Raw genomic sequence first — 13,964 nt, 5'->3', positions numbered from 1 at the left:
ACTATTAGCATGTAAAAGTTAAATTATGAGTACTCACGTATCAATATTGAGATTCAATATTGCAGGAAAGGTACATAGACGCAACGGAGATGATAAACACTATATTGACCTCATGAGCATACCCATGAACCATACCCAATCACCTCCATAGCTATAACCCATAATTTCCTTAATCCAATCCCACTCGAAAAACAATTTCGAAATCACCCGGACCGCACTCCGATGTAATATTTTATGTATACTAATAATATCTTGAAATAATACGGAGTAAATATATATATGTAAATAGATTGAGAGAGTTTAGAGAAAAATATTTTCAAGTTTCTATGAAATAATGAAACCTATTGAATTCTATTTATAATAGATTTTTGAATTATTAAAGTGAATTATTAAAGTATGAATTATTAAAGTGAATTATTAAAGTATGAATTATTAAAGTGAATTATTAAAGTATGAATTATTAAAGTGAATTATTAAAGTATGAATTATTAAAGTGAATTATTAAAGTATGAATTATTAAAGTGAATTATTATAGTCAAAGTAAAGTAAAAAATAAAGTAAAGGTAAAGTTTAAGTATAGTAAAAGTATAAAACTATGTACGTATAATACGCGTATAAATATATATAATATTAATTTAAATCGTTATATATATTTAATAAAATAAAATATAAATATCGTTATCTTTATTATACTGGTTAAGTAATGAGTTGTCAAAAGTGGTTCTAGATATTTATAAAAGTTATATACGTTTTAATAATAAAGTTCTTTTTAAACTGAAAACGTTTTTGTACGTTTGAAACTAAATCAAATAAATATAATAATTTTGTTTTCCAAAATCAAATATATTTTTAAGAATCATTTTGTTTAAAGGTTAAAATAATGGAAATCGTTATATCATAAAACGTTTTAGAAAAGTAGAATCATATATATTCATAATAGGTTTCAAGTTTTTAAATTACAGTCTGTTGGTGAAGCATGGGATAAAGTTCAAAGGTTAAATAAACGTATGAAATCATCTTAATGAAAAATGTCGAGTTACTTACTTGTCGATATCCAACATCTAAGTTAGTTACACTTCACGTTCTTACTTATAAATCACTTTACCATTTTCCGAATGTTGTAAAAAAGAATAGATTTCTTAAATCACAGTGGACCTCATAACATAGACCCGTAATCATATCACAATGTATCTGATAAATTAATCATTTGATATTATCTTCTAATTCCATCGATAAACATATTGAAACAAATACGTTCATGTAAAGTATTATACGTTTAATACTTTATTAATATTCTCAAGTTATAATATATATACATATTTATTTATATATAACGGTTCGTGAATCGTTGGAATTTGGTCGAGGTTATAATGAATGCATGAACACAATTTAAAATTCTTGAGATTTAACTTAACAAACTTTGCTTATCGTGTTGGAATAATATAAAGATAAAGTTTAAATTTGGTTGGAAATTTTCGGGTTGTCACAGTACCTACCCGTTAAAGAAATTTCGTCCCAAAATTTGAGTGGAAAGGTCGTGAATGATAATAAGTATGTTTTCATGATGCATACAGGCTGAAAATTAGAGTTTTATCATCAGCGAATAATTTGGATAAACAATCCATTTATATGAAGAGTACGAATGAAGCTAACATAGAAGAGTGAAATGAGTAAGTGTAGATTCATCTTATCATTTGACGTAGATATGATTGATTTCCAGATTTCAAGGGATTTGAAGAAAATCTTTGTAATAAGATTTGATTCTCCGGTAACAAAGGGAATTAGGATCCGCTTTAAATGCGATCGTCCATTTTAATTGTTCTGTCGGAAATTTTCTTATAAATTCACCTCCTTCGTTTTCTTACAACTCACACCTTCTGTTGATGCATTTTATGCAAGTCCCTAGACATCTACCCACGTCCATTGTAGGTACAACAGTTTACAGGCCACCATGATCGTTCGTTATTATCCTATCCGTGTTTGTATGTGGTTACAGGAACTGCAGGAACGAGATTTGGATGTTTGACTATGTTAGACTTAGTCAGACGTCCGAGTGAAGCCTCACTCGTACGGCTGACAGGCCCATACGCACGGTTGATGCTGAGCTAAGTCACAATTACAATCTAAATGAGAAGACACGAGTGAGTGATCACCCGTACGGCTGATGAAGCTAACTCATATGTGTGATGGATGAATCGTGCGGGTGAGTCAATAGCAGGGGTATATAAAGTCTTATGTTCTTCATTTTAGGTTAAGCCTCTCATTTGTTACACACACTCAGATCTGGTGAGCTCCTCCGATTCTCTCTCAACCCAAATCACCCAGGTGGTGAATAATAGCTCTAAGTGTTGATCTAATCACAATTGATTTAGTTGTGGTATGACTAAATTAATCCCAAAAAGCTTAACCTATTCACTAGAGGGTTTGATTCACTTATTCCGTCATTGTGTGAGTTAAATCTGTTGATTTCTAAGTTCCTAGTCATGTTTCATCACATTCTATTCTTTCCCCCTCAACTCATATTTTAAAGTATTCATCAATATGCTCCATCCAGTTCTGATTCTCGATATACTTCTAACTTTCATATCGGTCATTCTTCTTTTTCATCTACCGCCGGAAGAATCTATTTACTTCTACTATACTCTTGGGTTTATAGTGTTTCTAGTTCTCCCGTGTCTTTATATTACTATATGCATCGATATATATGGTTTATAACTTTTGGTTTGTCGTTGGGCTTTATATCTTCCCTTATATTTCAAAGTCTCTGTTTCTATCTTCTATAATCATTGTCATCCACAGTTAATGCTCTCTTTTATTTGCTGCAATTTATACCCCAATTTCTATTTCGGAGTTTTGTCCTTTCGTTTCTTCTTCTTGCGATTAAGCACCGCTTGTAATGGTCCAGAATTTGCAGATGTGAATTTTGGAATGAACATTGTTAATATTCTAGGAAGAAAATTGTAATGGCACGATCTTGACTTGTCAAATTACCAGAATACCTCAGAAAAAGCCGAATCATCAAGAAATATTTTCTTGATATTTTAGAGGTTAAATAGAATACAAGAGTCGTATAACATGGCAAATGATGATGTTATGATCTGTGAATCATCACGTTCCATTTAGAAACTCAGCATGAATTACTGTAATATAATCACGTTGATCAAGTGTCATTATATTATACTAACTCATGCTTCAGTTTCCAACACTACTTCAAAAATATTCATATTTTAAACTCAAAGGTTTACAGAGTATAGGAACTAAACAGTTTCCTTTTTGATGTAATACAGATAGCGCAAAGAGATAAATGATTCCAGATAAGAATAGTTATGGAAATATCTTCAGAAATATGGAGGATATTTATAATGAAAGATACGATGATATCTTAGAATTTCTAATATCAGAGGATGATGAAGTATGTTGTCTGTAAGGGTTTAGTGTCAGGAGCAAGGTATTCGTTAATGACTTCAACAGACACTAAATCATTTGGATTCTTTGAAGGCAAGTTCAGTCTTTGTGATTTGTCCACAGCCTCCTTCATACTTTGCTCAATCCGTTTTCCAGTTCCAAAACTTCTCTATTTCTGAGCTTTGCTAATACACTAATCTTTATCATCAAACTTTTTACTGCTAAGGTCATTTACAGTTTTTGTTACTTCATCAGCATTTCGAGAACTAGTTCGCGGTTCAGAGTGTTTTTCAGAAACTTCACATTCGAAGTATGTAAGCCTTGGAAATAGACGTTATGTATAACTGTTGGCGTCAACATGCTGTGAGATTTCAAAATACTGATTTCTAATTCCCAGTGATTCATATGGCAATTCTCGTTACAAGAGGTAGATGAGTAAATGATGAGGTTTCGATAAATATAATGATTCTTCGGAATGCCCAAGATCAGTGAAGTTGTTGGTAAGTTTATTGCTAATGTGGTGGAATATGAAAGGTTCTCCGGTAACAAAAGGGTAATCACATATATCAAAATTATGATAAGGCTACTCCGAATGAAAAAATTGAAGTTGTCTTGCTGGAGCTGTGATATAATTTGCTACTTTGCAAAGGAATTGCAAGGTTATTTTTGCTAATAAATGCCAAAAGATCTGACACAGATATGTGTTGAATTATGACTTTAGATTCGAGAGTTTTTTAAGTACATAACTGTGGGTAATATGTGGTTGGATCATCATCTCGATTGCTCATTATTTGAAGTGTCTTCAGAGATTTTCGAAGGGTTTAAACACAGATTGTAATCGTTTGTATACATTTGATGTTCTAACACACTTTTGAAGTCAAAGTATAGCTTTGAAAGATGTAGGAATCTAAAAGTGATGGTACCGGTTATATCTCAAATTGAATTCTGAGATTTTAAAATCAGAATATGTAATTGGGTTTGAATGAGTATGGTTGTTTTGATTTCTATGAAAGAATGTATATTATTGTGAAAGTAGGAAGTATAATTGATAATTTGCTTAATCTGATTCGAAGAATGTAACATATTAATTGTGAATTTATATATATCTCTCGGGTATTACCTACCCGTTAAAAAAATTTCACAATTAATATTTTGTACATAAGAATTTTATTACAGTCTTTATGAAAATATATATGTATATATTCTTCTCAGATGTAACATAGATTTTAATGAGTTAATACTAAATTAAACTCATTCGATTTACGATTGGAACTAGAATTGAATAATTCCTTTAAGGCTATAGAGGTTACATAAGTATTTCTTCAATAATATTGAAATTATGAATCAATACTTCGTTATTTGTTGAGATGTGATGCTGGTTTTTGTTAAATTCTTGTGAACTTCGCAAAGTACGAATGATGTTATCTGAAAAGTTTCGGTTACATCAATGATGAAGTGTAAAATCAAATATTTACTTGATTTATCAGGAATTGGAATTTGTTGAATTGAGACAGAGATTGTAGTTAACGATGGTTAAGTCGCGGGTGAGGGACGTACATTATTGCATATTTGTAATATGAATTAACCGAGTAGTTAAGATTCACACACAATAGCTTTAACACGGAAAGATTTATTTTTTTATTTCAAAATATATATATATATAAAATATATATATAATTTCTTCAGAGGGAATGAGTTATTTCTTCATAACTTGTTGATACAATATACACGTTATTGATTCGTAATGATGTAAACAGTGATTCTTGAACTGGCGGAGTTTGTGATGTTATAGGTGTTGTTGATTCTGATGTTGACTGTACTGACGATGCTGGTGACGCTGATGGTACTGTTGATGCTATTGGTAAAACAAGTTTAACTTGTTAATCACACGCCATTTTTGTCAGGGTTTCTACTCTTCCTTCTATCATTTTGGTTCGCTTAACTGATTTATGGTTAGGGCTAGATTAGATAATCTCTAAGACTTTAGAGATTATATAATCGTTGCGGAATGTTTCTCCAATGAAGTTATGAATTAATACTTCGTCAGTTATTGTTGTTGGTACTCCTTGGTGTCTATGGTACGTATGACGTTGATACTCGTGGGACAGATTGTGAAGTTGAGGTTTACAACGCGGTTGTGGTTGGAGGTGGTAATGGTACTGTTGGCGTTGATGATGGTGGTACTGGTTATGTTGCTGATGCTGCTGCTGGTGTTTGTAATCTCTGAACCATATTCTCCAAAGCCACTACCCGAGCGCGAAGTTCGTTGACTTCTTCTATTATTCCAGGATGATTGTCGGTCGGAACGAGCGGATAAATAAAATCTAGAATTTGATGTAGTATATAATCGTGACGAGATACCCTGGAAATGAGAGAGAAAATGGTGTCTGGAACAGGTTCGCCGGCAAGTGCTTCAGGTTCTTCGCCAAGAGGGCAATGTGGTGGATGGAAAGGATCGCCTTCTTCTTGTTTCCAATGATTGAGGAGGCTACGAACCCATCCCCAATTCATCCAGAATAGGTGATGACTGATTGGTTGATCCATTCCGGTCACACTGCTTTCGGAGCTTGAGTGAGATTCTATTTCAGAATCCGAGTGACTTGAACTGATGACAAATTCCATTTCGTACGATTGGATAAAGGATTTTTCGATATAAAATGATTTTTCGGCTATCGGGTGGTATTCTATTTACCTAGGATATCTATATATAGAGATCAAAAGATTTCATAGATTACGGAGGAATTTGCGGGATATGTCAGGCAAAGTTTAAAGTAACAGATACGATAAGATATGATTTAGCAGATACGCTAAGATATGAATTTTGTCTATACACTACTCATGCAATTAATGTAGCAAGACGTGTCTAGACTAATAATGATAAGCAGGTAATTTCCTATGGATGATAAGTAGATGATTTCCGACTAGAAATAATAAGCAAAACTTTTGACATGCAGACACGGTCGAAGTCCAGACTCATTAATGCATCCTAACGACTTATCAGTTAGACACACTAACGCAGACCTGGTTCGCTAAGACCACCGCTCTGATACCAACTGAAAGGACCCGTTCATATACATTATAAACGATTCACAATAGTTGATTACATCGCGAGGTATTTGACCTCTATATGATACATTTTACAAACATTGCATTTGTTTTTAAAAGACAAACTTTCTTTACATCGAAAATTGATAGGCATGTATACCATTTCATAATATCCACTATTCAACTATAAATTGACTTAATAATAATAATCTTTAATGAACTCAATGACTTGAATGCAACGTTCTTCGAAATATGCCATGAAAGACTCCAATTAATATCTTTAAAATGAGCAAATGCACAGCGAAAGATTTCTTTAATACCTGAGAATAAACATGCTTTAAAGTGTCAACCAAAAGGTTGGTGAGTTCATTAGTTTATCATAATCATTCATTTTCATCATTTTAATAGACCACAAGAATTTCATTTCCAGTTCTCATAAATATACGTCCCATGCATAGAGACAAAAATCATTCATATGGATTGAACACCTGGTAACCGACATTCACAATATGCATATAAGAATATCTCCATCATTCCGGGATCCTCCTTCGGACATGATATAAATTTCGAAGTACTAAAGCATCCGGTACTTTGGATGGGGCTTGTTGGGCCCAATAGATCTATCTTTAGGATTCGCGTCAATTAGGGTGTCTGTTCCCTAATTCTTAGATTACCAGACTTAATAAAAAGGGGCATATTCAATTTCGATAATTCAACCATATAATGTAGTTTCGATTACTTGTGTCTATTTCGTAAAACATTTATAAAATTTGCGCATGTATTCTCAGCCCAAAAATATAAAGGGTCAAAAGGCAAATGAAACTCACCATACTGTATTTCGTAGTGAAAATACATATAACGTCATTGAACTAGTGCAAGGTTGGCCTCGGATTCACGAACCTAAATTAATTATATATAATTATATGTTGGTCAATATTTGTCTAACAATTAGGTCAGGTCATAGTGTACCACAATCCTAATGCTCGAGACTAATATGCAAAAGTCAACAAAAGTCAATTTGACTCAAAATGATTTCCAAAATTTATACATGATTATAATATATTTTAAATATCGTCGTTTTATATTTTTAAATATTTTTAAAAGATTTATTAGAGTAAATAATATAATTCATTTATTAATAAATAAAATTTTATATTAAAATTTATATAATAAAATATACTTTTATATATATTAAGTAATAAAATTTATAGGGTTCATTTAATATCATAAAGATAATATGATAGGTATTATTAAAGTAATTTATTACACGTAGTAAAATATGTTTGTATTACATATTTATTTAATAAAATAATATCTATAATGTTAGTAAGTAAAAGTTGTATTATTTTGTAATAATAATTATTATTATAAAAATATCAATATTTATAATTACTAAGGTGATATTATGATAAAACGATAATTCTAATTATGATAACTTTAATATTTACGATAATTTTTAATATTATCTTTAAAATAATAATTCTATTTAAAATGATAATAAAAATGATATTTTATAGTAACAATGACATTTCTATTAAAATGATAATTTTTGTTAAAATGATAATTTTTGTTAAAATGATAGTTTTGATACTAACGATACTTTTAATAATAATAGTAATGATAAAAATAATAAGAACGATAATTTTATCTAAATCAATATCTTATAATATTTTAATTTTATCATGATACTCTTACTCATTATTTCCTAATCGTTTCGTTTAATAGCTTTTAATCGTCTTTTATATCGTGCTCATAATAATGATAATAATAGTAATCAAAATAATTAGGTGTTACTAATATTAGTTTTAATTACAATAATACTAATAATGATAATTACTATGACATTATTAACGATAATGATAATATAATAATAATAATAATAACAATAACCATTTTTAAATAATGATATATATTAATAATGATAATAATAATAATGATAATAATAATAATAATAATAATAATAATAATAATAATAATAATAATTAGATAATAATAATAATAATAATTAGATAATAATAATAATACTAATACTAATTATAACTTTAATGATAATAATGATAGTAATAATAATAATAAAAAACAATTTTTAATGATAAATCCTTTTATTGATAAAGATAATAATAATAATAATAATAAGATAAAACTAGAACGACGATAATAACGACGATAATAATAATCATTTTTAATAATAATACAAAAATTCGATGGACTATAACTTCAAATCCGTTCATCGAAATCATTCGATATCTAAATAAAAAGTTCTTAATTTTTCGCTAGCTTTCCAACGACATGCATATCTTATACCTTATCTCAGTCGCATATATAACTAATTCAGGATTCAACATAATCTAACTAAAGGCAATATCAAAAGTACAAACATGCATAATCCTATATACTCGAGCACTAGTCAGGGATACACTATTAGCATGTAAAAGTTAAATTATGAGTACTCACGTATCAATATTGAGATTCAATATTGCAGGAAAGGTACGTAGACGCAACGGAGATGATAAACACTATATTGACCTCATGAGCATACCCATGAACCATACCCAATCACCTCCATAGCTATAACCCATAATTTCCTTAATCCAATCCCACTCGAAAAACAATTTCGAAATCACCCGGACCGCACTCCGACGTAATATTTTATGTATACTAATAATATCTTGAAATAATACGGAGTAAATATATATATGTAAATAGATTGAGAGAGTTTAGAGAAAAATATTTTCAAGTTTCTATGAAATAATGAAACCTATTGAATTCTATTTATAATAGATTTTTGAATTATTAAAGTAAATTATTAAAGTATGAATTATTAAAGTGAATTATTAAAGTATGAATTATTAAAGTGAATTATTAAAGTATGAATTATTAAAGTGAATTATTAAAGTATGAATTATTAAAGTGAATTATTAAAGTATGAATTATTAAAGTGAATTATTATAGTCAAAGTAAAGTAAAAAATAAAGTAAAGGTAAAGTTTAAGTATAGTAAAAGTATAAAACTATGTACGTATAATACGCGTATAAATATATATAATATTAATTTAAATCGTTATATATATTTAATAAAATAAAATATAAATATCGTTATCTTTATCATACTGGTTAAGTAATGAGTTTTCAAAAGTGGTTCTAGATATTTATAAAAGTTATATACGTTTTAATAATAAAGTTCTTTTTAAACTGAAAACGTTTTTGTACGTTTGAAACTAAATCAAATAAATATAATAATTTTGTTTTCCAAAATCAAATATATTTTTAAGAATCATTTTGTTTAAAGGTTAAAATAATGGAAATCGTTATATCAAAAAACGTTTTAGAAAAGTAGAATCATATATATTCATAATAGGTTTCAAGTTTTTAAATTACAGTCTGTTGGTGAAGCATGGGATAAAGTTCAAAGGTTAAATAAACGTATGAAATCATCTTAATGAAAAATGTCGAGTTACTTACTTGTCGATATCCAACATCTAAGTTAGTTACACTTCACGTTCTTACTTATAAATCACTTTACCATTTTCCGAATGTTGTAAAAAAGAATAGATTTCTTAAATCACAGTGGACCTCATAACATAGACCCGTAATCATATCACAATGTATCTGATAAATTAATCATTTGATATTATCTTCTAATTCCATCGATAAACATATTGAAACAAATACGTTCATGTAAAGTATTATACGTTTAATACTTTATTAATATTCTCAAGTTATAATATATATACATATATATACATATTTATTTATATATAACGGTTCGTGAATCGTTGGAATTTGGTCGAGGTTATAATGAATGCATGAACACAATTTAAAATTCTTGAGATTTAACTTAACAAACTTTGGTTATCGTGTTGGAATAATATAAAGATAAAGTTTAAATTTGGTTGGAAATTTCCGGGTTGTCACATGTGTCATTGTGAATCCGAACTACACGTGACTCACTTCCTCAATATAATGACCGCATCCACACGAGTCATTGTGAATCCGAACTACACGCGACTCACTTCCACAATATAATGACCGAACTACACGTGTCATCGTGAATCCGCATCCACACGTGATCCACTCCCAATTCTCAACACAGGAATGGTACTCGCATTTCCCACCGGTACTCGCATTTCCCGATAATGTTATACCATGCAGATATAACACTACTCCCATCACACACGCTCTTTTGGCCTCGATCAACGAGTAGTGTAACATCGCTCACTGCTACACCATAGTGAATCCTAATGGATACCACTAACCATACCCGCGTCATGGTGATACCGGCTCTGTGGTTCACACCATACGCATCGCCATGATGCTACCAGCTCCGTGGTTCACATCATAATTCACCAGCACATACTATGGCGCTACCGGCACCGTGGTTCATACCATAGCACACAAATACATACGTATGCGTACACAACACCAACACAATCGAGCAAGAACCACCTATATCGCACATAGGCACAAAACAATAATTCTCTAAAAGAGAATCCGACACGCACATCCCTTAACCGAGGGATCTAACCTTGCTCGTCAAACCCGTCCATTATCACTTAACGAGATTTACCACATTACCACCTCGGTGATGATTTAAATTCAAAACCATAAGTACAATTTATTCCAAATCGTACTCTTACCACAAATCGACCAAATCTAAGTCCCGACACAAATTCCGGATCTACTAAGAGTATCATCCGAAACCTCACACTAAAACCTCCTCGTGCGGGAGTGTAACTCCCCCCTTGGAACTACGTTCCATAACCGCACCTTGTACAACCGTACAATGCTACCAAGGGTAGACTTTACTAACAATTGGGTTCACACGACCCATCACCACTTCTTACTCCAACCTTGAGCATACGAAGGATTTTAACACATCCTTAAACACTTCAAACGAAGAGTTTACCACAAATTACGCAAACTTTAATCTTACAATCCTCTGATTGCTCTAGCTTGTCAAATTTCCACCTAGTCACTCATGTACCTAAGGGTTTCTCTCCGGTACCATAAGTACAATGTAACCGCAATACCAACGGAGTCGAATACCACGCTAGTAGGTATGAAAGAGGCACCTAACATCGCATCACGTAGACTCCATTACCGACATACATCGAGATCAAACACTTTATCTTTAGGGTTTTATCCACCCGTCAAACCTCATGGATCATCGACTTCAACATAAAAGCGAACACGTGCTTAACGACCGAACACCAAAACCCATACACATGGCTTGGTAAAAACATTTCTCAACACTAAGGAATGCTTGGTTGCACCAAGTCTTACGCCCCTCGCCCATTAAATCAAAACGTCACCGCAGGGTAATTCCATTAGGAACGTCACCCATATCAATATTATGCACAACACAAGGCATTTAACAAACCCAACCCAATGGCACATAATAAATAATCAAAGGACATATTTATTAAAATGAAACGTACCTTAACGTCTCCTTGTCGCACCCGTCCCTGCTAACTCAGGACATTCCGACTTACGATGTCCTTCCTCTTGGCAATTGAAACACACCGTGACATCGCCCTTTGGCACCGAACATTCCCAAGACTTGTGACCCCTTACGCCACAATTGTAACATCTAGGCGCACTAGAATCCGATATACTTGTCCGTGTACCACCCGTGCTCACACTTGCACCCTTACTTGGAGCACCATACAAAACAACCCTTCTCTTACTTGAAGGTTCACCAATCTTTGATCACGAATACGACTCGAAACCCCTAGCCACGGTGAATAATTCCGCAAATGATTTCGCCTGACCTCTGCTAATTTTGTTCTTCAAGTCATCATTCAAAGTTCGATAGAAATCCTCTATCAACAAACGATCATTCCCCAAATACTCCGAGCAAAAACGAGCCTTCGCCATAAAGGTCGTCTTGAGAGTATTCAAATCCATAGAACCCTGTTGCAAATTTCGCAACCCGCTACGCAATTCTGACAAATCGGCTGAAGTCCGGAACTCCTCGAAGAATTCCTCTTTAAACTCGTCCCACGATAACGCCATAAACGGCTCACCACCGATAAGGTCAATCTTACCATCCAACCAATCCTTCGCCCTACCTCGCAACAAACTAGTAGCGAGTCTTGTCCTCTTCTCGGGAGGGCATTCAATAGTGCGAAAACACCCTTCGACATCCGAGATCCAGGTTGTGCTTACCAAAGGATCCGGTTTCCCGTCATACATCGGGGGTTTAGTCCTCATGAAGCTCTTAAGACAACGCTCCATTTCACTACTACTTTGAAATCCGGAATACTTCCTATCCATTTCTTCTCGAAACGCACCCATTTGCTCCACAACAGCGGCCGCAACTCTAGCGTTAAACTCCTCGTCATTCGTCTCGATCTCGTTTCGCGTCGTCATTCTAAAGAATGCAAAACGATTAGTCCACGAACGTATAAAACCACACGCACAACACCGCCCCATCTTGCTCAACACTCGTCGTACATCACTTGTTAGACACGATTTGCACCCGTAATAAGGTTTGCAAGTCCTTATTATGCACACACGTCGTCTCAACTCGTTAGTACAATGACCGCCTCGCTCGATGATATAACCAACACAACGAAAATCCTACGCGATATAAACACACGCAAGAAAATAGCATCACAACACGAGCCAAAAATCCTAGTTAGTCCACCTACAAACAAGGCACGATAACCCGTTCCGACCCGTTCACCTACAAGTTCTCCAACAAATAAGCACACACAAAAGTCTAAGTCTAGGCACCTATCTCAAGTCGCCTAAATCCCTTAGACCATGCTCTGATACCAATTGTAACGACCCAACCCGTTATCCATCCAAAAATGTGCCATAAAAAAAAAATTGTAACACAGTTCATCTGGACGGCGTCCAGTTATCTGGACGGCGTCCAGTTGTGAAGACCAGGATGGCGTCCAAGCCTTTTGGACGATGTCCAAATGTACTAAAAGTTCCTGATCAGTTTATCAAAGTTACGCTGGCGGAAAACCCGATTTCTGACACTTTTAAACGAAAACGCTTTCACAATCTGTTAATAATAATTAAACTAAGAGTTTTCCACAATAAAACCGAGTTTTAAAACACCGGGCCCACATTGGCCCAAATTACCACAAGTGACCATTTCGACCCATTTTAGTTTATACAAAACATAGACCGAGCATGGTGATTGGGAATTTGCTACCCAATCCTAATCAAATCCAAAAGCACATCCTCTAAAGCAAACTACTCAAGTCCACTAGTCCCCACGCTTACCCGAGCCATCGTCTCCAAGCAATCTATAAAAATGTAAACAGCGAGAGGGTAAGCTAACGCTTAGTGAGTGAGAATATGCTACATACATACATATGCATAAAATGGACACGCCACACAAGTAATCAAATAACGCATACCGGAGCATCCATGCATAAGGGCAAGCTAAGCTAAGCATACCGTACGATCACTAAGCATCAAGCTAATAATATCAACAATAAGATAAGTTCACCAACGACGATGTGAACAACGCCAATAAGCTACACCCGAAGGGTT

The sequence above is a fragment of the Rutidosis leptorrhynchoides genome, chromosome 2 (genome assembly GCF_046630445.1).
Source record: "Rutidosis leptorrhynchoides isolate AG116_Rl617_1_P2 chromosome 2, CSIRO_AGI_Rlap_v1, whole genome shotgun sequence".
NCBI classification, from domain to species: Eukaryota; Viridiplantae; Streptophyta; class Magnoliopsida; order Asterales; family Asteraceae; genus Rutidosis; species Rutidosis leptorrhynchoides.
Note: the sequence above shows the minus strand (reverse complement) of the source record.